General features: G+C 39.4%; 1 protein-coding gene across 2 annotated transcripts in view; it reads left to right on the plus strand.

The window, feature by feature from the left end:
• tsnare1 (T-SNARE Domain Containing 1) overlaps nt 1-17,501 on the plus strand; it is a 230,379-nt gene extending 212,878 nt beyond the window's left edge. The window contains exon 12 of one of the 2 annotated variants that reach the window (XM_055013784.1): nt 16,891-17,501. The gene's annotated coding sequence lies outside the window, so the exon portion shown is untranslated. Of the gene's footprint in view, nt 1-8,167; nt 8,450-16,890 lie in introns of those variants that run through there. The other variant, XM_055013785.1, reaches the window with a different exon arrangement.
• The last annotated feature ends 7,650 nt before the right edge of the window (nt 17,502-25,151 follow it).

Raw genomic sequence — 25,151 nt, forward strand, 5'->3', positions numbered from 1 at the left:
CAGCCAAAAGAGACCAGTCAAGGACTACATCTAGGTTTAATGTGACTGATGAGAAAGACACTTGTCCCCAGGCCATGTCACCTTGTTAGACTTGCTGAGACCTTACAAAGTGTGTGCAAACTGAAGATGTCATATTATCAAACCTTCAGTGTGAACTTACTGTCTTCTCTGTCTTCTGGCAGTGACAGTAATTAAACAAAAAACTGTTAATGCATGATTATAAAGTATGTCTCCCCACTAGTAACTGTTTTCTAGCCTAGAATTTTCCTCTTATTTGTCCTCAGAAATAGATCAGAAATTTGTGAAATGTGATTGTGAATGGTTTTTGTTCTATATGCTCCACCATGCCCTCAGTTGCTTTAGGCTAAGGTTCCCTTCTTCAGCTCTATAGACTGATAATTTCTGCTTGATCTAAAACAGATCACTACCTGTGCATCAGCAGAGGAATGTCGCCATAGACACTAGATTTAACTGATCGTTTTGCACTGACAGCACTGATGGGCTTAGTCAGCACTGTTTGGACTCATTTGACAAGGGCTTCAAAGTAGCAGACATTCATTTATATGTAAAAGACACTCTTGCTTTAAAGTGATTCATCATCATGTACCATTTAACTTTATTTTTCTTACTTTATTATGACAGTACTAAATTATCTCGTACTGCAGCATTAAACTGGAAGAGCAAACTAGCAAACAAAGGCAACAGTGTAAGATTTATTCATTTGTATCACTATTTTGTTTTAACAGGTGTTTAATGCGATAAACAGGCAATTATTGGTCTTTTTTTTTTTTTTTTTAGAAACAGTAAAGTGATGTATCATTAAAGCAATATGCGTTGGTCCATATATTTTATGGGACTTAATTCCTTCGGAGGAACAGAAGCAATGAAATATCAGTGATTGTGCTGTTGAAAGAAATCACAATGAATTTGATGATGATATATTGGTCTTTAAAAACAGCTAAACTCTGGAGCACTGTCAGTGGCAACAACAAGCTCTAATATTCATACTGTAGCCCATAATACAAAGGTGTTATACAGGCAGTTATGAAAATGCTTTCAAGTTTATCCTGAGTTTAGTGCTAGAGAACATAAAGCATTGATGAAGTCACTCGCCATTGGTTCCTTTACTTGTTAGCATGAATGTGCTCACTGACCTTCATGGTTCTCTGCATATTAGATGAGGCTTGAGGGATGAGATAAGGTTTTCCTGAAATCACGACTAGACCTAATCTTTTTTGGAGAATGTCAATATGTATATTAAACTGACAATCAAGCCAATCAAAACTCAGGCATGTGTCAGAAGGGGTTTGGTCACCACAAGGCATATACTGGTGGGATAATATCCTTGGAGCTCAAAGTGTGTACTGCAGACTCATACATACTTGATTATAAATATTGACAGTGTCCAAGCAACAATGTCACTTTTTGCTGCTTTCATGCAATTTCCTGACATACTATCCTATTTCACTGGTTCTTATTCCATTTCATTTACCTCATATATTGTATATATCTGGCCTCCTTTGCAGATATTGTCATTTTTAATATTGTTTGTCATATATGTACATTTTATTTTATTATTTAATGTTGATATTTTGTTTCTTATTGCTTGTTGTTATGCACCGTCCAGTGGAAGCTATTTATATTTTCGTCATGCCATGTATGATGACAATAAAGCCATTCTAAATTCTAAATTTCCCCCAACCTCCAAAAACAACCACTGAGGAAAAAAATGAGGAACAAAATGGACATTGGAAAATAAAAAATGAAAAAAAAAAGATCATAACATTTGACAGTATACAAAACTGAAGGCCAAATTCTCACATTGTGGCTGCTACTAACTGAACTGCTTGAAAATGAAAATGAAATAGCACATTATATCAAACTATGTCATTGCAGTGGACATCTGTGCATAATTACACATAAATACCACATCAGCATGTACAATATAAATACCTGTGTACACCAGTTTTAATTTATGTAGTGGGGATGAGTTTTTTATTCATAAATGATGATCAAGAGAACATACCTTACACTGTAAACAATGCATAAGTTAACAACAATCCACAGAGAAGGAATGGCTGACAGTGAGTAATATTATTAATGAATGGTTTGGGATGATGGGAGAAATTGCCTTTTGACATTAGAAAGTTTGTGTTTATGTGAATCTCACAGGGATCATTTGTCTGTCTTAAGCACAGGTGGAAGAAGTGGGAAGTTATTAAGGTTGGTTGGGTCAACAAAATGCATGACTTAAACACTGGAGCTGTTTCCTGTTTCCAATCGGTTGTCAGCACTGGTTTCCATTAAGCGTTGACTGTCGTCTTTCTTTTAACTTTGACTACATTTAAATTTGTAACTTTAGACACCAACCAAAAATCATGTGCTGTATCCAAAATCCATATTACAATTTTCAGCAGGTTGCACATAAGCATTGTTAAATATTTTCAATGATGGAATGTATAAATAAAAATAAGTTGCTTGCAGTAGATCTTTACTAAATTTGGGAAACAAAAACATGCGTATTTACCAGAAATAGTTTGATGTGTCTTTATTTAGTGCAAGTTTTAATGAGTAATATTGACAACTGGTATCAGAGATAAGGAAAAAAAAGAAAAAGTATATCATAACAATAATCATGTAGTACATAATGTAAATTATGTGTGTGTAGTGTGTGTTTGTGATACAACTATTGTTCCTTAAACCCTGTCCTTCTACGTTCTGATTCTAAACACGACTAAGAATCAAACAATAGTGGTGACAGATCAGGAGAGGGCGTATACATATATTTTGAATAAATATATAATTTGGCATGAAACTAAAAACCTGCTGCGACACATTCTGCAGTTGGTACAGACAGGCTGAAAACAGGAGCACATTCAGCTGTGTTTCTCTACTCTGAACCAACTGAGAGTTCTGCAGCTCTCTGATATTTTAGAACATGTTTAAATCAAAATAAATTTGACAAATGACTATTAATATATTCCACTCAGGCACTCAATATTTCTGGGTAGCAGGTAGAAGAACATGACAAATTCTTTGGTGGGTTCAGACTGTCTCACTGTCATCTGTTTCTTCATGTGATCCAGACTGACCACATGATGCTGAGATCAGCTGCAGACTCCTTGGTCTTGTTTTGGCTTCCTCCTGACCGGATCGTTGAGCTTGTACTTCTGCATATTTAAGTTCAGACCGCTTGGGGCCACCCTGATACTACTGTATGATGGATAAGAATGTAAGGAAAAACAGTGCCTAGTTACCAGTGTCTGATTTAGCACCCAGTAATATTTTGATAAGCTGTCACAAGGTCTGTATCGGGTACTTTGTCCTTCAAGCTTCCCAGCTGTCATTTCATCAGAGCTTTACCTTAAATCACCCATGATTTCACCTCTGGACTATGGCTACAGAGTGACATGGACCTTCCTACTTAGCTGTTAGCTTTCAAAGAGCCGTCACCTCCAATCCTGTAGTGAGCCTTAAAAAAACAAGTGACTCTATCAAAAGGATGGCTTTAGAGAAGACAACAGAGTATGTGTCCATTTGCCCTTGAAAATCCCTGTTTGCAGTGATTTTGTGTTGTTTTTTTACACTATGTATGTGTGAGTATGTGTTACACAACCTCACTGCCTTAACAACACTTTACCGGAATAAACTGCAATCCTGATGCTGTGTCATAACAGCCTGTTGTCGTTTTTGAGGGAGAGCTGGTGCTTAGGCTGCTGTTCATACTGCAGACTGGTAACACAATGTGGGCACTGGTGGAGTTATTTGCAGGGACAGTGAAGGATTTGTGCTTTCCTGGAGATGGACTCTGAGTCTGTGTGTGTGTGTGTGTGTGTGTGTGTGTGTGTGTGTGTGTTGATCAAACTATGTCAGAACTTGAGCAGAAGTTGTGTATTTTCCTGCTGAATTTTAAACACGGATATAAGCCACATTTCAAGCACCTTTTTCCCGCTGATAAATATTAAAGAATTAATGCAGTGGATACATGTTATATTTAGCCCCTAAAGCTGCTTTAGTCACTATGAAACACAGCAGACATGCTCGCACTGAAAGAGGCTTATTCAAATGATGTAAAAAGCTAAGTTGACAACACAGAGCTAGAATTCAGGAGTACTGCAATGCTGCGACAATATGACAAAAATAAATATTGAAAACGAAATTGATATTCAGGAAACAGGAAAGCAAATTAAGGGAGTCATTTGAAACAGGATGCAAAAACAATAATTATATTTTGCTTTCCCTTTAACTTCTACAAGTGCATTGCTTGAGGACATGATTTTGATGAATGCTCAGCCAACCAGCACTGGACAAGTGTTTGTAGATATTACAGAAATGCTAGGTATTTTGCTATGCATGCCACTGACTGAATCTCTGTCCCTCTGAAACTGAGATCTGTGACGGGGAACTTGTGAGCTGCTGCCACAGTTAGTGGAGTTCTTTGGGTCTCGTATCGTTAATCCATGTCTATGAACAAGTGTGACAATAAGCTCTCTGTCTGAACAGCAATCCTCTTAGGTGAAGCTTTGTGGGTAAACTCGCCTCATGCAAATTCTAAACCCCATTAGCTCTGAGGGACTAGTCAGCTGCATTGAGATTAATGGCCAAGTGACTACTTGATTTAATAGGGTTATTTCACATCTTCCAGGGGAAAAATAAACAACAAAGTTAATGCAATACATTTGTCACTGACGTCCTCAATCTCTCTCCTCTAAGTGGGAGAAGTTTCCTGTGCGTACAGATGTGTTACTCACTCAGCCTGGCACTGGTTCAGGAAGCTTTACAGATGTTACATCTGTACACTCAGCCAGGAAGAAGGAATAATTATTTTCAGTAAGCTTCATTGTTTGGATTCTTCAAATCCTAAGGTGGAAAGTTTGTGTGCATTGTGGTAAATTATAGCAAAGGGATATCTGAAACTGTATTAGCGATAAATGCAGCAAGGAGAGAAAGTGCTATGGAATTTTTCATGACATGGTAAAAAATGAAAATCCTTATTTATCTTTTTCCTTGCTGTCAGCTTACTCCAAACTTTGCTGAAGGGGATTACTGGCTGGGTGGGTAAGGCTCTGTCACCGCAAAGTGGGAGACAACACAGTGTGACAACGGTGATCTGAGGGCGCTGCCGACTCCTCCAACTCACAGCTGTGGGGGAATGATTAGCCAAAAGTTGAGCAGAAGCCTAGAAATACTTCCTCATGACCTTTAATCCCCAATCAAATCAAAATGCCACCCTTCTCTCATCTGCAAAACATAAGCAAACACTCCGCTGCCTACGTGTCTGTTCGGCTCTGCATGAACCACTAATGGCTTTCCACACCATCTGAGATTATCTAAAGCTCACTGATAACCTTAACAGGTGAACTGAGTGTCATCCTCACGTGGAGTGCTTAACGCTGGATCATATGAGAACCACTGTGGGACTGGGACCACTCTGAGTGACAAACTGGAGATGTTCTTATGCTTAAAACAGTTTGAACAGGGTTTACAGTTAATGTGCTGATTGACTTGGGAAAAAATAAGATGACATTGTGAGTGATAGCAGCCAGCGGTCGACACCAGTATGCACCACATCAGACGAATAGAACATACTTATTGATCAGTAGTGAAAAAAGTAAATTAGTATACATTCCTTAAATATTTAATCAGGCTAGAAAGGATGAATGGATAATGCTACTGAACCAACAAACAGGCAAAACTTAACTAATCTAAAGGCCGAGTTTGGCCATAAGCATACAAATTCATGCTATAATTGTACCTGTCCACAGGCGCATTTTTGTGCAAGAAGTTACACACTTTTTCCCAGTATCACATGCTTGATAGGCTTGTCACTGGAAGGCCATTCAGTGGTGTGATGACAAGCGTTTACCTTCACCGAAAACCAGTCCTGTAGAGGAGTTTGACCAACATGGCGGCCCAGTCGCAAACATTCTCTTTTATTCCGAAAACAGTTCAGCAAACAGTATGTCGGAAAACATTTGAGGTGAGAAATAAGCTGTACAGTTGCTGAGTCTGTCCTTGTTTTAGTTCAACAACGGCTAGTTTAGAGGTTTTACAAATGCTTTGCAAGGCAGTTTCCCTCTAATGACAGAATGCATATTCTCAAATGCACTTCAAGACGAAGCCTGACCTTATATGAACAAAATGCAGGTTTGCTACCTAAAAATTATGAAGTAAAACCTTTTTGTACTGTTGTTTGTTTTCTAGCCATATCTGCCTTTTGCTTCAGTTACATTATGCAATTCATTTTCTTTATGTAAACCAGGAAAACTAAAAATATTCATGCTACAGGCCCATCTCAGTTAAATACCTTCTTTTTACTTTAAGTGATGCTCCTTTTCTTCAGACATCAAAGCAGTTCACAGATGGATAACAAGCAATTGACAGAGACAAAAGAATACAAAATGAGAGCAGGCATTATATATACAGAAACAAGAAGAAACAGTAAACAGCAGACGGATATGATTTCTATGATGGGGCATGTGGATAGTGGGTGGTGAAACTGGTGACAGTCACTGATTACAGTTTAGTCCTTCAATCTGTAACTGCTGATATGTGGTTCTGAAGTGACAAAAAGAGCTATGGGCTGTAATATGACAGGAAATCTCTTTCCAAATCTTTTCATGAAGAGCAGAGGAATAATCTGTTGGTTTTAAAATGCTTGTGCAGAGTTGCGGCTGGTAAAATCACTCTAATAAGATGTTTCTGTCTTGGTAATAGAGTGAAAAGTGAAGGAGTAAGGAGATGTGGATATGGAGCTGAAGGTCCATTTACTATTTCAAATCAAAAACAGTTCATCACATCACTCAACATTGTCATCATTTGGTTCAGTGACTCCAAGACCACCTTGAAAAAACAGAACATAATACACTAGAACACAATAATATGGACTCAGAAGTTCAATTAAAGCTAAGTACCAAGATTTTAACTTTTTTGTTTTGTCAGTCTTAGATTGTACATAGAGTATATGGAGTAAACAATTATTTATTTGGCGAATGTGACAATTTATTATTTGACATTACTGGTTTGTTAAGTAAGTTATTAGCAACTATAGAAAATTCAAATCAGAAGAATGCTTTGAATTGCAAAAGAAGAATATAAAAAAGATATTTTAAAGACAGTAACTGTTTCATCAGCATAGAAGAGAATATTTTCATACAGAAAGATGATTAATTTCCAACATAAAACAAAACAAACAAATGTGGCTACTGTACAAATTCAAGCTGCATTGTATGAAACCATATCTATATCTATATCTATATATATATATATATATATATATATATATATATATATATATATATATATATATATATATATATATATATATACGCACGCACACACACACATATATATGTATATACAATATATAATATGAGACAATAATTATGCAGCAATTCAGGACTCATAGGGCTCAAATGCAATAAAATACTGCAGCAAAGTATAAAGATAAAGGTGATAATCACACCAGTAGTAGAGAAAACAAAGCCTTTTCAAGCTAATGCATAGTTGAGATTGACGCCTTTAGAATCCGTCCTACCATGTTTGACCTCTCAGGGGCAGCAAGCTGTTGAACTGGTTGGCACTGTCGCCTCACAGCGAGAAGGTTCGGCTTAGGCCTTGTTGTTTGGCATTTGCATGCTCTCTCTGTGCCTGCATGGTGCTCTGGCTTCCTCCCACAATCAGAAGACATGGTGAGCTCTTTGTTGATTTTAAAATGGCAGCAGGTCTGAGTGTGAGCATGCGTGGTTTTCTGTGTGTTTGTGTTAGCCCTGTGATGAACTAGTTAATGGATGAACCCTCATCTTAACCAGTAAAGATTAGAGTTAAGGAAAATTCTATAAAAACACCCAAACCAATTACAGTGCTGCTTTTAATATATAAAATAAATTACCATCCTCAAACATGTTTCAAGTTCATGTGAATAAAGTGGAAATGACTTGTAGTAAACACACTAAAACAGGCACCAGCATAGCATACTTTTTGTAACCATGATATAGTCACTTTTAAACAAATGGAAAGTTGTTTGTGAGGGCCTTTCTTTCTTTCTCCTTTGGTACACCTTTCTGTATTAGTTTTTCAATATACTTGATTGATTGAGGACACAGATTCATCAATAAGCTTTCAGTCTTAACAGGACATGTCAACATTTCACTTCTCTACCACACAGACCCTGTTGGCTTGGTCTCTACAACAGTCTAGAGATGCCATTCATCCTACTGCTGACTGACAATCTATGGTGAGGCCGTGGAACCAGTTTTGACTGTGATTGATTTGAGCTATTAGCTTCCAGCACCTGGACACTGTGTTCTGGAAATGGGGCAGGACAGCACCAACCCACCCAATGAGTCTGTATTGATCCGGACTAGATTGAAGCCTCTAAATCTCCCAACAGTCTGGATAAACCCTTGTAACTCTCCTACTCAAATAAAGACCACAGAGTTATTTAGTATTGGACATTTGATGTTTGTTTGATGTTGAATGCTGTGTGTCTCATGAACTCATTTGATTTTGAAACAGGGACACCATTTCTTAATGTTCTGTAAAGTGAACACCTATAAACTTGGTTTAGTAATTTACAGTTGTGAAAGCTGTTTTTGCAATCATGTCTTGGAAGAAGAATGTACAGATCACTTCCTTAGGAGGTTTTTTGAGTAATATTGTGATCTGGAATTGGGTTTTGTGGTTCAGATTGCCTTTAACTCAAGAATCATATTACCATAGATTTAAATGACTTATGATTCAGAAACCTACTAAACTAAAATAAGCAAAAAATATGCAAACAAACAAAATAATATGATTATTATGTTCATAACTTCGTTACAGCTTACTGATTTACGAAAAGGTTCACGCATTTTCTTGTTGATTGTGTAATTTTATGGTTTCATTGGCACATGCCTATTCTGGAATATGTACACTTTGTTATTTTTTTCATGAACAATGCATTAATGAAAAACGCTGTAAATGTTCCAATGTCCAAATACCTAATTTTCAGCCAGATGTTAAATTTGCCATTAAAACAACAAACTTAGGTGCTACAGTTAAGTAGTTACAACCCCCCCCAGAGCAAGCCAAAAGGCGACAGTGGCAAGGAAAACACCCTTTTAACAGGGAAAAAAACCTCGAGCAGAACCCGGCTCTAATGTGGGGGGACCCATCTGCCTGCTGGCCGGGCGGGTTGAGAGGGACAGAAGAAGTAGAGAGGTAGAGATAGAGGGATGCAGATAGAGGGATAGAGGTAGAGGGGAAGAGGTAGAGCTAGAGAGGTAGAGATAGAGGTAGAGGGATACAGATAGAGGGATAGAGGGGTAGGGGGGGACACAAGGACCATAAAACACACAATATGATACATGCATGATAAGACAGATGATACATGCAAAGTACAACTAACATGGAAACTGATTATAGTTTACTGCTATGGTGTACAGCTCTGACATTAAATATACTACATATATAGCTGGTGGTAAATTCAAAAATATGTAGATGAGCAAATCAAGTATAGTGAGGGTGATGCAGAGTAGATTGATGGAAATGGGCAGCTGGAAGCAGTGGGCTGGAGGAAGGTCAGCAGCAGCAGCATCCCACAGATGGAGATTAGGCCAGTTGGTGGGAGAACCACCACAGATCTGAAGCATCCAGCTCTGGGACCAGGGACACTCGGAGAAAGGACACAGGGAGAAACAGAGTGAATGTAATGCAATAATGGTATATATAGTAAATACATAGGTAGTTAGAGAAGGGCTCAGTGCATCCAGAGAGGTTCCCCAGCAGTCTAGGCCTATAGCAGCATAACTAGGGGCAAACTAAAGGGACGTCAAGAGGGGAAGTCAGTTGTGCAAATGAAGACACCAGCTCACCCCGTCAGGGTCCCCCAGTCAGTCCTAACTATAAGATTTGTCAAAAAGGAAGGTTTTAAGCCTGGTCTTAAAAATAGAGAGGGTGTCCACCTCCAGAACCCAAACTGGGAGCTGGTTCCACAGGAGAGGTGCCTGATAACTGAAGGCTCTGCCTCCCATTCTACTTTTAGAGATTCTAGGAACAACAAGTAAGCCTGCAGTCTGAGAGCAAAGAGTTCTGCTAGGATAATATGGTACTATCAGGTCTTTAAGATATGATGGAGATTGGTTGTTAAGAGCTTTATATGTCAGAAGAAGGATTTTGAATTCTATTCTACATTTCACAGGAAGCCAATGACGAGAAACATATATATATATATATATATATATATATATATATATATATATATATATATATATATATATATATATATATATATATATATATATATATAAATATAAATAATTTCTTTTTCTCTAATCGTAATAATTTTATTTGTAAAGAAGCTCATGAAGTTGTTACTGCTCAAAGCTAAAGGAATACAAGTTTCAACAGAGCTCTGACTCTTTGTCAGCCTGGCTACAGTGCTGAAGAGAAACCTGGGGTTGTTCTTGTTTTCCTCTATTAAAGATGAATAATATGTTGTCCTGGCATTACGAAGAGCTTTTTTATAAATTACTAGACTTTTTTTCCAAGCTACATAAACTTCCTCTAAATTAGTGGAGTACCACTTCCTTTCCAGCTTTCGGGACGCCTGCTTTAAAGTCCACAGCTGGGAATTATACCAAGGAGCAGGTCCTCTCTGAGATAGAACTTTCTTTTTTACAGGTGCAACACTATCAAGTGTTGTACGCAGTGAGGCTGCAGCACTATTAACAATATAATCCACTTCTGTGGGGGTAAAATTATAATATTTCCCTTCCATTATATCAGTAAGTGGTGCTGAAGTAAATAGAGAGGGTATTATTTCCTTAAATTTAGTCACCGAATTGTGAGACAGACATCTACTGTAATGATATTTATTCTTAACTCTTATACAATCTATTGTTGTAAATTGAAATGTTATCATAAAATGGTCAGAAAGAAGAGGGTTCCGGGGAAATACTGTTAACTGTTTGATTTCTATGCCATAAGTCAGAACGAGGTCAAGGGTATGATTAAAACTATGAGTTGGTTTATTTACATGTTGAGAAAACCCAATTGAGTCTAATATTGAATTAAAAGCAGTCGTAAGGCTGTCACTGTCCACGTCAACATGAATGTTGAAGTCACCCACAATAATGACTTTATCTGAGCTGAGCACTAAATCAGATAAAAAGTCTGAGAATTGAGATAAAAACTCAGAGGAAGGAGCAGGAGGACGATATACAACAACAAATAAAACTGGTTTCTGAGCTTTTAAATCTGGATGAGAGAGACTGAGAGTAAGATTTTCAAATGAACTGTAACTAGGTTTAGGTCTCTGGTTCATTTTTAAGCTAGAGAGGTAAATTGCTGCCACTCCTCCTCCTCGGCCCGTGATTCGAGGAACATGACAGTTAGTATGACTAGTAGGAGTTGATTCATTTAGACTAACATATTCTTCCTGCTGCAACCAGGTTTCAGTCAAACAGAACAAATCAATCTGGTTATCAGTTATCAAATCATTTACTAACAGAGATTTAGACGAGAGAGATCTAATATTTAACAGACCACATTTAATTGTGCCGTTTCTTCGCTCAGTTGAAATAGTGGTATTAATTTTAATTAGATTTTTATGGTTACTATGTCTTTTGTTTATTTTTGAATTGTTTAATTTATTGAATTTTGGTGGTCGGGGGACAGACACAGTCTCAATAAAGCTAACTGAATTACTGGAGGGTGACAGCTGAGAGGAAACTGCAGAGAGGTGTGGAAGACTACAACTCTGCATCCTGGTCTGAACTCTGGGTTGTCATGCTTTAGGAGTTCTAATAAAATCAGCCATATTTCTAGAAATGAGAGCTGCACCAGCCAAAGTGGGATGGATGCCGTCTCTCCTAATCAGACCAGGTTTTTCCCAGAAAGAGCTCCAATTGTCTATAAAGCCAACATCGTTTGCAGTACACCACGTAGACACTTAGCGGTGAAACGACGACATGCGGCTAAACATATCATCGCTTGTCAGATCAGGCAGGGGTCCAGAGAAAACTACGGAGTCCGACATGGTTTTGGCAAAGTTACACACCGATGCCACACTAATTTTGGTGACCTCCGATTGGCGTAACCGGGTGTCATTACCGCCGACATGAATAACAATCTTACTGTATTTACGATTATCTTTAGCCAGCAGTTTCAAATTTGCTTCTATGTCGCCCGCTCTGGCCCCTGGGAGGCATTTTACTATGGTCGCTGGTGTCGCTAGCTTCACGTTTCTGACTACGGAGCTGCCAATGATCAGAGTTGGTTTCTCAGCGGGTGTGTCATTGAGTGGGGAAAAACGATTAGAAACATGAAGCGGTTTGTGGTGTCCCGGGACAGCGGGCTTGAGTTTCGGACTACGTTTCCTACGAACCGTCACCCAGCTACCCTGACTTCCCGGCTGCTCGGGAGCTGCTAGGGGACGGCTAGCAGAGGCTACACTAGCAGCTATGCTATTGCGGTCTGCACCGGCTAAGGGGGCCTGGCTAACAGCTAGCAGGGTGTTTTCCATGGTGCGGAGCCGCGCTTCCAATTCAGAGAGCCTCGCCTCCAAAGCTACAAAGAGACTGCATTTATTACAGGTATCATTATCACTAAAGGAGGCAGAGGAGTAACTAAACATGTGACACACTGTGCAGGAAAGAGAAGGAGAGGAAGAGGGAGAAGCCATGCTAACTGCTAAGTGCTAGGCTAGCGGACAGAGATAACAGATTAACTTAGAATTAAGTACTGAGAAGGTGCTTGAAGAAAACGAGTGTATGTTACGATTCAAATATTACCGCTACACAGATTTAATGAATATCAAATTAGATGGAGTGGATGAGCTACAACAGTCACAGAACACAACACAGCGCTACAACAGGAAGTGATGCAATACGCTCACTGTAATGTCAGACATCAGCAGGAAAATCAGGAAAATAAAAGAGACTTGAAAAAAAAAAACTACTTGGCAATATTTAGGATTTGCTAATATTTAAAACCTCCTTTGGTCATATCTTACTTTGTCAGAGCCAAGTTTAAACTCATTTAAAGTCAAACCTGACTTCTGTAAAACATGAAAAGAAACTAAGAAATGCCAGTGAAAAGTTAATGGAGCCCCAGGTAACATCTTCAGATGTCTTCTTTTGTCTCATAAACAGTTCAAAACCTACATGTACTCATTTAACTACAATGTAAAACAAGGGAAAGCAACCATCCCTCGTTCTGAGAGCAGGTAATCATGGGATGTTTTAGTTTAGCTTGAAAAATTATGTATTTTTGTAATTTCAGTACCTGCAGGTTAGTTTTAAAATGACTGACTAATATATTAATGGAGCAGTCATTGCTGCTGTACTACACTAAGTGTTATGCAGGAGTGTCCTGTGTTTCACATTCTCTGGCAGGTCCAGCAGTCCATCCACGTTTGTTTCAGTACAAGAATCCACAAAAAAGGGTGGTCTTGAGAGACTTGCATGGCAGCCTTTTGCCAAAACCTCCGATTGTTACTGCCCAGTTGTTCAGGGTGAGGATGCAAACTTGACGCTTATTCCAGACTGGCAAAGATTCCTGTGACCTGGTGGAATCTCTGTGGCTTAAATGGTTTGAACTTAAATAGCACCTTTTTACCTTTGTGATATTCATCCGACGTATTCACACATCAGTTGCAACCTAGCTGCCATGCAAGGTGCTTGCCTGCCATCAGGAGCAGCTTGGGGTAAGTATCACGCTCTACCACCTGAGCCACAGACACCCAGTCCAGTCATTGTAGCTTCTGCTGGTCTTCAGGTGTGGTGCCTCACTTTGCCATTGCATTGCGGATTGTAGGAAATCTGGGAGAGCTTCCCTACCAAATAAAGGCTTTAGATATTCTGGCTATAATGTTTATACTGCATCTGGTCATCAGACTGCTACCATTTCTTGTCTTTTCTGACTTTATTGCTGCTGCATCCCAAAATCATGTTGGAAACTGCAAACATATCCGGAAATTAAACCAGAGCTGTAATGCAAGGCCGTGGTTAAGGATTAAGACATAGAGCAAGCAGTGGTGAAGGTTGACAGCAGTATTATGGGCTGAGGAATGAATGTAGTCATACAAATGTCTGCGTGAGTGTGTGTGTGTGTGTGTGTGTGTGTGTGTGCATGTGTGTGTGTGTGTGTGTGTGTGTGTTTGTGTGTGTCTTCCGGAAGCAGAAGGGGCTGCTCTGTGTGCTAGCAGGCTAACAGAGCTTTGATGTGGCTCTGACTGGCAACTCTCTCTGACTATGTGAGCCAAGCAGACACAGTCACCCCATGGCCTCTGATCTCTACAAAGAACAATCTTTACATCTCTCTCTCACTTTTGCCCTCTCTCTCTAGAAACACATCCCTTAAACACACACAGACCTACCTTGATATAAATCTGATCTATTCACTTCCTCTCCTCCCCTCTCCTCCTATACTGGCATCTTTACAGTTGGTCAGAATTAAAACGTGCAGATGGGCACAATATCACCAATCTGACGGATGCCTTGGGTCTTTCATGGACAGGCTCTGTAGTGTGGTCATGTTCATTCTCCTGTCAAACTTCATAGTCCTCTCATCACTCTTCCTCTCCACACAGCTCACCTTTCCTATGTCTTTCAGTGATCCCTTCTCGCTCTGATGTTGGTTTTTCATTTTCTGAAAGTCTCTAACTGCCTCCATCAATGATCGCTGCTGATGAAGTTAATGAAAAGCACATGCCTTACATTTGAAGGGATTTTTGATCTGACTAGAAGTGTGTTGGTTTGTCTAGTAGCATATCCGTCTGGGGTCTACAGAGGCATTTCCAGCACAATCTGTTTTGCTTGATATTCTAATTTTGTTGCTTTTTGTTCGCATTTTTAGCATAAATATGTAAAATATGAACTCTGGTTCTGCTCATCTTATGCAATTTTAATCTTTTCTTTATCACCCTTGGAACCATCAAAAAACTTTAGGAAGCACAAATTCTTTTTTCCACCTCACTTTTAATCTTCTTTACCACTACTGCCAGAGTATCTAAACAAAATGAAAATAAACTGCTACATATAAATGCATTGTACAAAAGAAATAGCTGTGTGTGTGTGTGTGTGTGTGTGTGTGTGTGTGTGTGTGTGTGTGTGTGTGTGTGTGTGTGTGTGTGTGTGTGTGTGTGTGTGTGTGGCCAGTCTCAGTTGCAGCCCTCAGCAGTGGTGATAAATGATGAGACGTTGCTGCAGGCGGCTCATTCAGTGATTATCTGGGAGTGTCTGATTGGAAGTTACGGGTTGCAGAAAGAGAAAAAAATGAGAAGACAGAGTGTGCAAAAAGTATCACACTAACATTAAGGTTGAATCTGTGATAGACTTTTGTCGCCTTTTAGTGTCTCTTCTATCTGAAGCTGCTTCACCACAGTGGCCTGTAACCTGGACCTTATGCAACAGTAGCCAGTTCTTCTCTTCTTCACTGTATTTTACAAACTTGAAAGAATGAGATATTCAGCATTGTAACAGAGGTCATTCTTTTTATGTCTAATTCCAAAAAGCACTCTCAACAGCTCTTCATTAGGAAACATTTGAAAAGCCCTTCTTGATAAGCACAAAAGAAGAACTGTGGTTACTGCTGTACTTTTATGACAACAGAAGTACAGCAGCTTGTTGCAGCAGACTCCATAAACAACCAAAAAACCTTTGCAAGTGCACACTCAGTGTTTGCCTCTTAAAATTTAAAAGATAGAGGTCTAAAATTACCAGACACATTGATAATTAAAAACACTGAGAGTGGCTTGCATTGGTATGTGCACAATAAATGCTGTGGATTGCAAACAGGCACCCAATCCAATTACCCTATTCATTGTCCTGGAAGTTCTAGAAATGGTATTTGTGAGTGTAGAGGAACGGCAGCAATTACATGGAGGCTGCATACAGGATGCCCTGGGTGGAGACCATGCACCCTTCCTTTTGACCAAACCGAAACAGGTCATAACAGCTGAAGGTGGTCACATTCCATAACTGTGTAAGGATGTGCATGAATGAGGACTACATTTTCCATTAAACGGCTTAAGGTTGGAGGATGAAAACCACCACTGAGATGTGATAACTTCTGTTGTGAAGGTGGGCGAGACTTCAAACCATTGATCAACAAGGCCCAAAATGTGTACAGACTAACTGTGTAACAGCTGTGTAATAATCCACCTGTGTTAAGACATTGCAGAGCCACTGGACTTCAAACCAGCAACTTGAAACTTAACCTTAAACTTTTCAAATATTTCTAGTTTTTCATTTTTACATTTAAATGTTTGCAGGTTGAGATCAATAAATGAAGGGCAACATCACCTTTTTATTTGAAACTAGATATTATCTACTGTTTCAAATCTCTTTTAGTTAATGACACTCATCCAGTCATAGTTTGTGATGGTCCTGCACTGATTCAAAAGTCATATTTTAATCAGATTAAACCTATATCTGATCATCAAACAACAATATGATCCTCAGATTCTCTCTACATGCAGTGCTTAATTCACTTATGTGTTTCCTGCTGGACAACTATTAACTGTAATTCAGATGAAAGTGATGTGCTTTGGCCTTTCATGTATGAAGGTAGTCTGCTAGTTGGTGATTAATGAACCACTTCCATCTCCAGCACTGTGAACCCTGGCCTGGACTTAATTAAAACTCAACCATTGACCACAAATCATAAATTACTTCCCACAACCTGTGACACTTTTAGAATAAAAAGAACAAATTGGTTTTTTACCAATTAATAATTCACAAATGAAAGAGAATAACAAGCTTGAGGCAAGGCTCCAGTAAGAGTTGTGCATCTTCTATGTAATTTGAGAAGGCTGACAGCGCCATCACTGAGCATGAGGTGTTATTGGAGTCAGTGGTGTCCACAGGGTGATTGATGTCTGGTGTCTTCTCTGTTTGTGTTTTACAGGTAGCTGCTGTCATTACAGTGTCACTGCGCTGCTGCTGCCCAGCCTGATCCCTGACCTGAACAGCTGGTTTCCAGTAGGAGGGAGCTGCCCTGCAACAATATCTCTACTCCATCATCTCTGGCTCTGTTTACATGTACATCAGTCTGGGGAGGAAAGTCTATCTCAGTATACTCCCAGTCTGAACCTCTCATGTAATCATCATTATGCTCTTTTTTTTATGTCATGGCTGTTGGGTGTGACTTTCATGTTATCATCAACGTCACATGTGAATTTAGTGATTACATCAGAGGTACAAGCAGGGTGTTTCCTTTCTTGGATGTGATGTGTTACTGCTTTGTATCACACACCTTCAGCTCTCAAATGTTGTTTTATCAGAAAACCAGGTGAAGGTGGAGAAGCTTCAGGATGAGACAAATCAGTCTGAGTTCAACTGTCTTCACTGCTGTATACTGTATGCTCCCTTTCTTTTATGTATTTTTACTGAGATATACCTAATATTTAACAGCTTGTAGTGTAATTCAATCACTATTATATTGTAGTGTTTCTTGGCATTGGTAAGTATTGTTTGACCCAATATATCTTCCAAAATAAAATTCTATATCAACAGCAAGCAGAGCTTTGTGATTCTCTTTTTTTGTTTGTTTTGTGAAATGTCATAAGACACAATACTTATACATCAATGTATCTGTGAATGATTGCTTAAATATATGTTATCATTTAATTTTAGTTCATAACTTCAGTGTTCAGAAAACCAGACATACAGTGCAGCAGTAAAGTAAGATATCAGTGGTTCTGCGCCCCAACATGTGGTTGAGCCTTATCTTATTAATATTAGGGATTTCTTTCCTAATCTTTAATTTCCATCTGATGAGGTAAAAAGAGAATGCTCCTGCTAATGCATGTGTTTATGCTCATCAAAAGGACACAGGACACTGTAAAAGTGCTATGATCCAAAGGTTCCTGCATTCTGCTGCACTGTCAGCATTTACAGGAACCGACTGCTGATGGGACAGCCTGCTTTCATAATGTATGCAATATACACTGGAACAGCTTGAATTATACTTTAAGATTAAAAATGCACTCATTTGTCAGGGCACCAGATCAAAGGGCCTTAGCTGCATTTGAGACCATGTTGACTGTTGTATAGGTGTGATTGGTTTTCTCAGGGCTTGTGTCTCTAGTCCAGACCTTTTCCCCTTCGTCACACTGCAGTAATCCACCAGTATACCAACAACCTGATTGTAGTTCAGGCTGTATGAGTAGAAAATATCTGTCAAACTCTGTGAATTTATTCATCAACAATATTTACCTTCTTTGAGGCCAGATGTTAACACCCTCTCTAAATCCTCATCAAACTACCAAACAAAAATGTCCATGATCCTGTTTATAGTCCCATCTGTTGCCTCATCTGCATTCAAACAAGACATCTTTATTTTCCGTTTAGTTGATAGTTCGGTTTTCCATTGAGGTGCAAAACTGTTTGTGCACAAGTAGGAGGCTTGGACATTAGATATGTATAATCTTGAAGGTGGGCTCTGGTCGAATTAGTGTAACTAATGATTGCAAGATAGTGAGTCAGCTATGCATGAAAATATGCACATTTTCTGACTGCACACATGGTCAGCCATAGATCTGTGGACATTCATTGTATTGGTTGTCACACCAAGAACTGACAACGTGTGTGGGGTTGCCAGTCTTGTAACTAGCTCTTAAGTGATGGCAAACTGGTATTTTTACTGAATCCTCAAGTGGTACACCCATGCAAAACATACACCTGTTGTTTGTACCACAAACTAAAGGGCTTGCTGTTCTAAGCCATTTCTCAAGCTCATTCTTACACATTTTTTGGCAGTTTCATCAATCTCTGATACAATGGAGCTGTCCTGTAGTAAAAGCATGTCTATGTTGGGTAACTGAATCACCTGGCAGCATGAAAGTCCCACTGTACCCTCCTCCCCTCGCTTCTTTTCCCCTTTGAATCTATGATAATCTCTTACATCACCTGTCCAAAATCAGTGAAAAAAAAAAGCAGCCCGTGGCTACACGTTCAATTTTGAGTTGTGACATTCTCATAGTACAAAAAGGCTCTTAGTCATTGCGTTCATAAACAATACTAATTCTCAAAGTATGAAACGTGACTCATGTTACAGGGTTTTGCTGGCTTGGAGCTTAAGTTAATCAACTGCACGCACAGTTTTTCTCTTGTCTTCCTCGCTTCACATTCCTAGCAGGATGTCTTATTTAGAGATAGTATTAGGGCTAATTTGATCTGTAAGAGGAGTGATTATGTTGTGTTTCTGCAGGCACTGTGTTGCCTCTGAAGGCTGTGTGGAGATAAGTACGCCGTCGTGCTGTGCCACAGGGTCAAGTCCCACACACCATATTTTCGCTCGTAGTGCTGAAAAGCATTAGCTTTTTTTTTCTTATATTTGTCCATCATTGCTGATCTTTCTTGCTTCTTCTTCTTTTTACATTTTGAAATTATCAAGCTCTGAAAGCGCCAACACATTTTAATCAGTATTTTTTTTCAAGCCACACCAACTCACCGGTCCCACAGCTTTTCATTTTTAATGGAGTTTTTATTAGACAAAGAGAAGAAACAAAGACTTTAAACAAAAAGGGGAAAGCTTGGAGTTGTCCTTTTGTCTCAGACATAATGCAACATAAAAATGGCAAATTCATTTTCTTTTTGTGTTTATTATTGTTGAGAAAGGCCAGAGGAAGGTCTGTTTAAAAGGTTATTTTCCTCAGCATTTTTCTAGTCCCTGAATATGTAGCAATAATAACAAGGAAATAGCAGTTCCAAACCCTTTCAAACATTTGAAAAAGCAATCAAAGTCAGGTTTTTCGCTACCTTGAGGCTCTGTATCTAGATTTAATTCTGTGCAGGTTGTTGGACAAACTTAATCTGGCCTTGATTGCTCACAGCAGTTTACTGTCTGATAGCCTGCTGCCTCTGTAAATACAGCATGAACAAGGGGATATGTCTCCCAGGAAATGTGGGCTGAGGGGAATTTCAATGCCAGGTACAGCAGTTATCACCTCTGGTCAATGTCTGGAATGTTAACAAAGGTTTATTTGAGGTGAAAAACCCAGAGGAAGAATGTGTCTTTACAACAGAGGACAAGTTCTCCTCATTACTGTAATATGTTGCTGTTGCTAAAACAGACAGAATAAAAGACAAGCCTTCTGCTGTGGAAAGGGAGATCTTCAATTATAATTCACAAGTAATTTATTTATATCCAGGTATTTTTTTTTATTTTTATTTATTGCATGTGGGAAGCCTTAAGCTAGAATTTATTCTGATTATTAAACATTACTTTCTGTTTGGCTTTCACTCATTTACAAGACCCTATCAGGGACACACTTCAGTACCTCTCCAACCTCCTACACCCCTCCCATAACAACTACCACCTGAGGTCCAGTGATTTCATAATATTTTCTGTCCCCAAGGTTCGCACTGTCTTTGGCCGGATTCCTTTCGATTTGCTGCAGCGATCGATTGGAATTCCCTCCAAAAATCTCTGAAACTGCCATCACTTACATCACCTTACATTTTTAAACAGAAGCTGCAGCAGACCCTAGCTGACCACTACACATGCTGAATGTTTTCATTGAATTTCTAGCTTTAATTTAGAGTGTTTTTAATCTCTGTTTAAACGTGTGTAATTTTTTGTATATGTACTTGTTTATTTGTTATCTTTCTTCCTGCCGGGGCCTCTTGCCAAGTCATCATTGTAAATGAGAAATTGTTCTCAACTGAGCTTACCTGGTAAAATAAAGAATAATAATTGACACAACATTCGTAAAGGACCAGTGCTTTTGCATTGTTACGACTCATATACATGCTCTATACATGTCCATACAGAAACTTTGCTTTTGTAATATTTTCTCTGAAATATTTTTCTTTCAAAATAAAATGTTTTTGATAAAAAATCTTGACAAAAAAAATTGGTACACCAAATCACATGTATTCATACACTTATTACTGTCGGTAGTTTAATTTGTGTCCTCTCTTGTCCTTTTCCTATCTTTCTTTGTAAACCCTGGCTGAAACTGATGTTGTACAACAGTCATTAAGCAGAACATATAACTATCTCATATTCCTCATATTTCTTGTAAAAGCATCAATAATTATTTAAATGCTGAATACTTTGGGGTTTATAATGGATATGCAAGTCTTGCAACACTGTTCATTCAATCTGAGTCTGACATACATGCTGGAATCGAGTGAGTGCAGAGAAGGATTGCACCTCAACAGCACACACAATGAACACAGACCCAATTGAGTGCTTATTATCAGTTTATTGTCACCGTACCATGGTGCTGCAGTAGCTAAGTGTCAGATTAGATGCAAAACAGCATTTTCTTTGATACTGGAAGGTTTTAATGGCAACATTGCTGCAGATGAAGGTTACTGATGATGAAGAATTCATTCTTGTGTACAAGAACTGAAGCATGAAAATGACAAAGCAATTCAAAGTGCGCATCCCAGTTCTGTTTTAGCCTGTCAGTAACATTCTAAAATGAAGAACTGTTGCAGTGGGTTTGAACATCAGGTGGAGTTGCAAATATACTTTCAGCCATCACAGATGCTGAAAAGCTAGACCATCCAGGGTTGATTTGCTGTGGAAGCAGACATATCAGCAAGTCATTTCAGATCTCCATCTGGCCAACAACACTTTCCAGCTCCTATTGCAGGATCCCAAGGCCTCCGGGCCAGATGAGATATGTAATCCACCCAATGACTTCCTCCCTGCTTGACATGCCCAGAAAACCTCCAATGGAAGGTACCTATGAAGCACCGTAATGAAACGCCCAAACCACCCTGCCTGGCTCCTTTTAACATAAAGGTGCAGGCCCTCTACGCCACGCTCCCTCTGAATGTCTGAGCTCCTGACCCTACCTCTAATGCTGAGTCCATCCACCCGACAGAGGAGCCTCAGTCCAGGTACCTGTATCTGTGATCTTATTCTTTCAGCCATTACCCAGAGCTCATTAGCCTTAGCTCCCTCTTCACCACAACCATCTAGTACAATGCCTGCATTATTGTGGATCTCACGTTCCCAAAAAAGACAAAAAAAAAAAAAAAGGCTAGTCATTAACATTCCTGGCTAGGCTTAAACCTAACTTGCAAGGTTATAATTTTAGACTGTCTATTAAAACCTGTAAGATATAATCTATCAAATATTAAGGTGAACACTTTCACCTGACACACTGTCATTCCCTAGAGAGTTTTCACAGAGTCTTGAGTGAGGGCTATAAACATGCTTTGTGAGATCACAGGACCTTGATCTTTGACCACCAAAATGTGTGATGATGGAGGATATCGAGAGGTAAAAGGCAGACTGGTTAGTGATCTTATGGAGCCAGCAGGCAGGAAAGATCATTCTCTGATCTGAAAGTACCTTTGTAGGCCCTTACATAAGCCAGTTCTAACCATTGTCTGACTTCCTCTTCTACGATCCACATCCCTTGCCTTTGGTTTCTTTCCTCATTTGCTTTTTGTTGGCAACACTTGTACACATCTCACCTATCCAACTGCCACCAACTTTGATACTGATACTTTGAATCTGCACCTCATGCTTATCATCATTTCTCCTTATATTCCCTATACAGTTAAACACAGTTTTGGCACCCTTAGCCTATCTGGTTTCTGATCTTTGTTGCTGGCTTTGAGGAGGATCTTGAATTGGATGCAATGGGGGAAGGGTCACCCCAAATTAGGTCTTAAACTCCATCCATCCATCCATCCATTATCTATACACCGCTTAATCCTCACTAGGGTCGCGGGGGGGGGGGGGGGGGGGGGGGCTGGAGCCTATCCCAGCTGACTCAGGTGAAGGCAGGGGACACCCTAGACAGGTCACCAGTCTGTCACAGGGCTACATACAAAGACAAACAATCACTCTCACATTCACACCTACAGGCAATTTAGAATGATCAATTAACCTCAGCATATTTTTGGACTGTGGGAGGAAGCCGGAGTACCCGGAGAAAACCCACGCATGCACAGGGAGAACATGCAAACTCCATGCAGAAAGATCCCGGGAAAGCCGGGATGCGATCCAGGGATCTTCTCGCTGCAAGGCGAAAGTGCTAACCACTACACCACTGTGCAGCCCGTCTTAAACTCCTCCTGCAAAAAAATAACTAATTACTAAACTTTATTTATTTTTAAATAGCATCAATTCACAGTACCAACTCAGTAAAGTACAACACCTATCTGCCATGAGTAGAGCAACAGTACATGGAGATTTGAGTATGTTCCCACAACTGTAATGGTACCAGGTTTGGCACTTGTCACAGTGGACCATGTCATACTTGCTGTGTGCAGATGGCATGCACAAAAGACATTTACATATTTACACCAAGTTGTTTCTTCAGTTTCTTGTATTCATCAACTTGTTGGTGAGATTGTTAGACCTGGGTGTCTGCAACATGTGTGTAAGACATGGTATAAGCATTGGTCATGTGATGCAGCCTCCTGTTGTGTTTATTTTCAAAGAGAAGTCCATAAAGTGTGGATTCATGGTAATCCAGAGCGGGCAATTGCTAAATACCTTGAGGTCATGAAAAAAAGCACACATCAGCTCTTCAGCCAGCTGACGAGCCTGTTTAAAATCTACTATAGCTCCACTAGCTAAACGTGGGATGTGGATAGGTGAGAAAAGAAGTTACCCAAGCAGCTCTTCTTCTTCTACTTGTTCACACCAGCAGCCGCAGAGAATGTCCAGAATTGTCTCACTTCCATGTATCAATCAAATGGCATTCTGAGGCAGTGGAATGATCCCAGTTAATTGTATGACAATAAATAGTGATGTGTTTTCTCCTTCCAAGGATCAGCCAGAAGAAGAGGCAGAAATCAATGAACTTGTGCAAAGCAGGTCAGCTAGGTCACAACAAATGGGCTTAGCAGAGGATGTGGTTTTTGTGGTTCGGTTTAAAGCCCTCTACATCTGAGGAAAGGCTAAGGGCTCTTATGTTCAGTGACTTTGTGACAAGCCACACAGGGGAAAAGGGGAAAAGAGCACTGAGATACAGACCCATATACAACCTTACAAACAAAGAGCACTTTCCAGCATGAGCCTACAAGGAAATGGCAGGAAATACAATGGCATGCACAGCTTGCAGACAGGTCTATGGAGTTTGACCAAAAGGCTGGTCATGTTTGTCACCATTGCAAGTGGAGGAAAACCTGTGGAAAGTGGACATTTTAAAGTTTTCCAAAATTCAACTGAGGTCTTAGCTTAGTGCTTGGTACGAAAAGTTTGTGACAAATAATTCAGATGTTTTACGCCCAGTATAACCTTTACATTCAAATTAATGCATTTTAATTACAGTTCAGCATTTTAAGTTTAGTCTATTTCAACCATCTACATGCTGATATATAGATGCAATTTCATCTAAAATAAATTGGTATTAATAAATATCCTAATATCATTTGTTTTGCTTTTTTGTTTTTTTCCTCTCACATTCATGACTAGTTTCATGTAAAAAGTACTGTCCCACTTCATCCACAGAAGTGTCCTAAAAGTTATGCTGCAATGGAACCGGCAGCGATGAGGTTATTTGGTGATGTCTTGTTTAGAAAATATAGAATCTTATCTCACTGTAGGAATGTAGGCAAGAACCTATGGAAAAATACACTATATAGCCAAAAGTATTCGCTCACCCATCCAAATAATCAGAATCAGGTGTTCCAATCACTGCCATGGCCACAGGTGTATAAAATCAAGCACCTCGGCATGCAGAGTGCTTTTACAAACATTTGTGAAAGAATGGCTCGCTCTCAGGAGCTCAGTGAATACCAGCATGGAACTGTGATAGGATGCCACCTGTGCAACAAATCCAGTCGTGACATTTCCTGGCTCCAATGGAACAAATGCACTTCTGGAAGAATGGTCAAAAATTCCCATAAACACACTCCTAAACCTTGTGGACAGCCTTCCCAGAAGAGTTGAAGCTGTTATAGCTGCAAAGGGTGAACCCACGTCATATTGAACCCTATGGATTAGGAATGGGATGTCACTTATGTTCATATGCGAGTCAAGGCAGGTGAGCGAATACTTTTGGCAATATAGTGTACATCACTGAAGCTAGACTTGACACCAATTTAGTCTAAAGAACAATCTGATTAAAACTGTCCCACCTTATCTAAATTCAGCCTACACATTTTCTTTTTCACATGCAATACTTACTGAATGTCGGCCTGACTGTATTACTGATGCTGTCTAATGACCTCTTTTAATTTTGAGAT

Source organism: Amphiprion ocellaris, chromosome 9 (genome assembly GCF_022539595.1).
Source record: "Amphiprion ocellaris isolate individual 3 ecotype Okinawa chromosome 9, ASM2253959v1, whole genome shotgun sequence".
Lineage (NCBI taxonomy): Eukaryota > Metazoa > Chordata > Actinopteri > Pomacentridae > Amphiprion > Amphiprion ocellaris.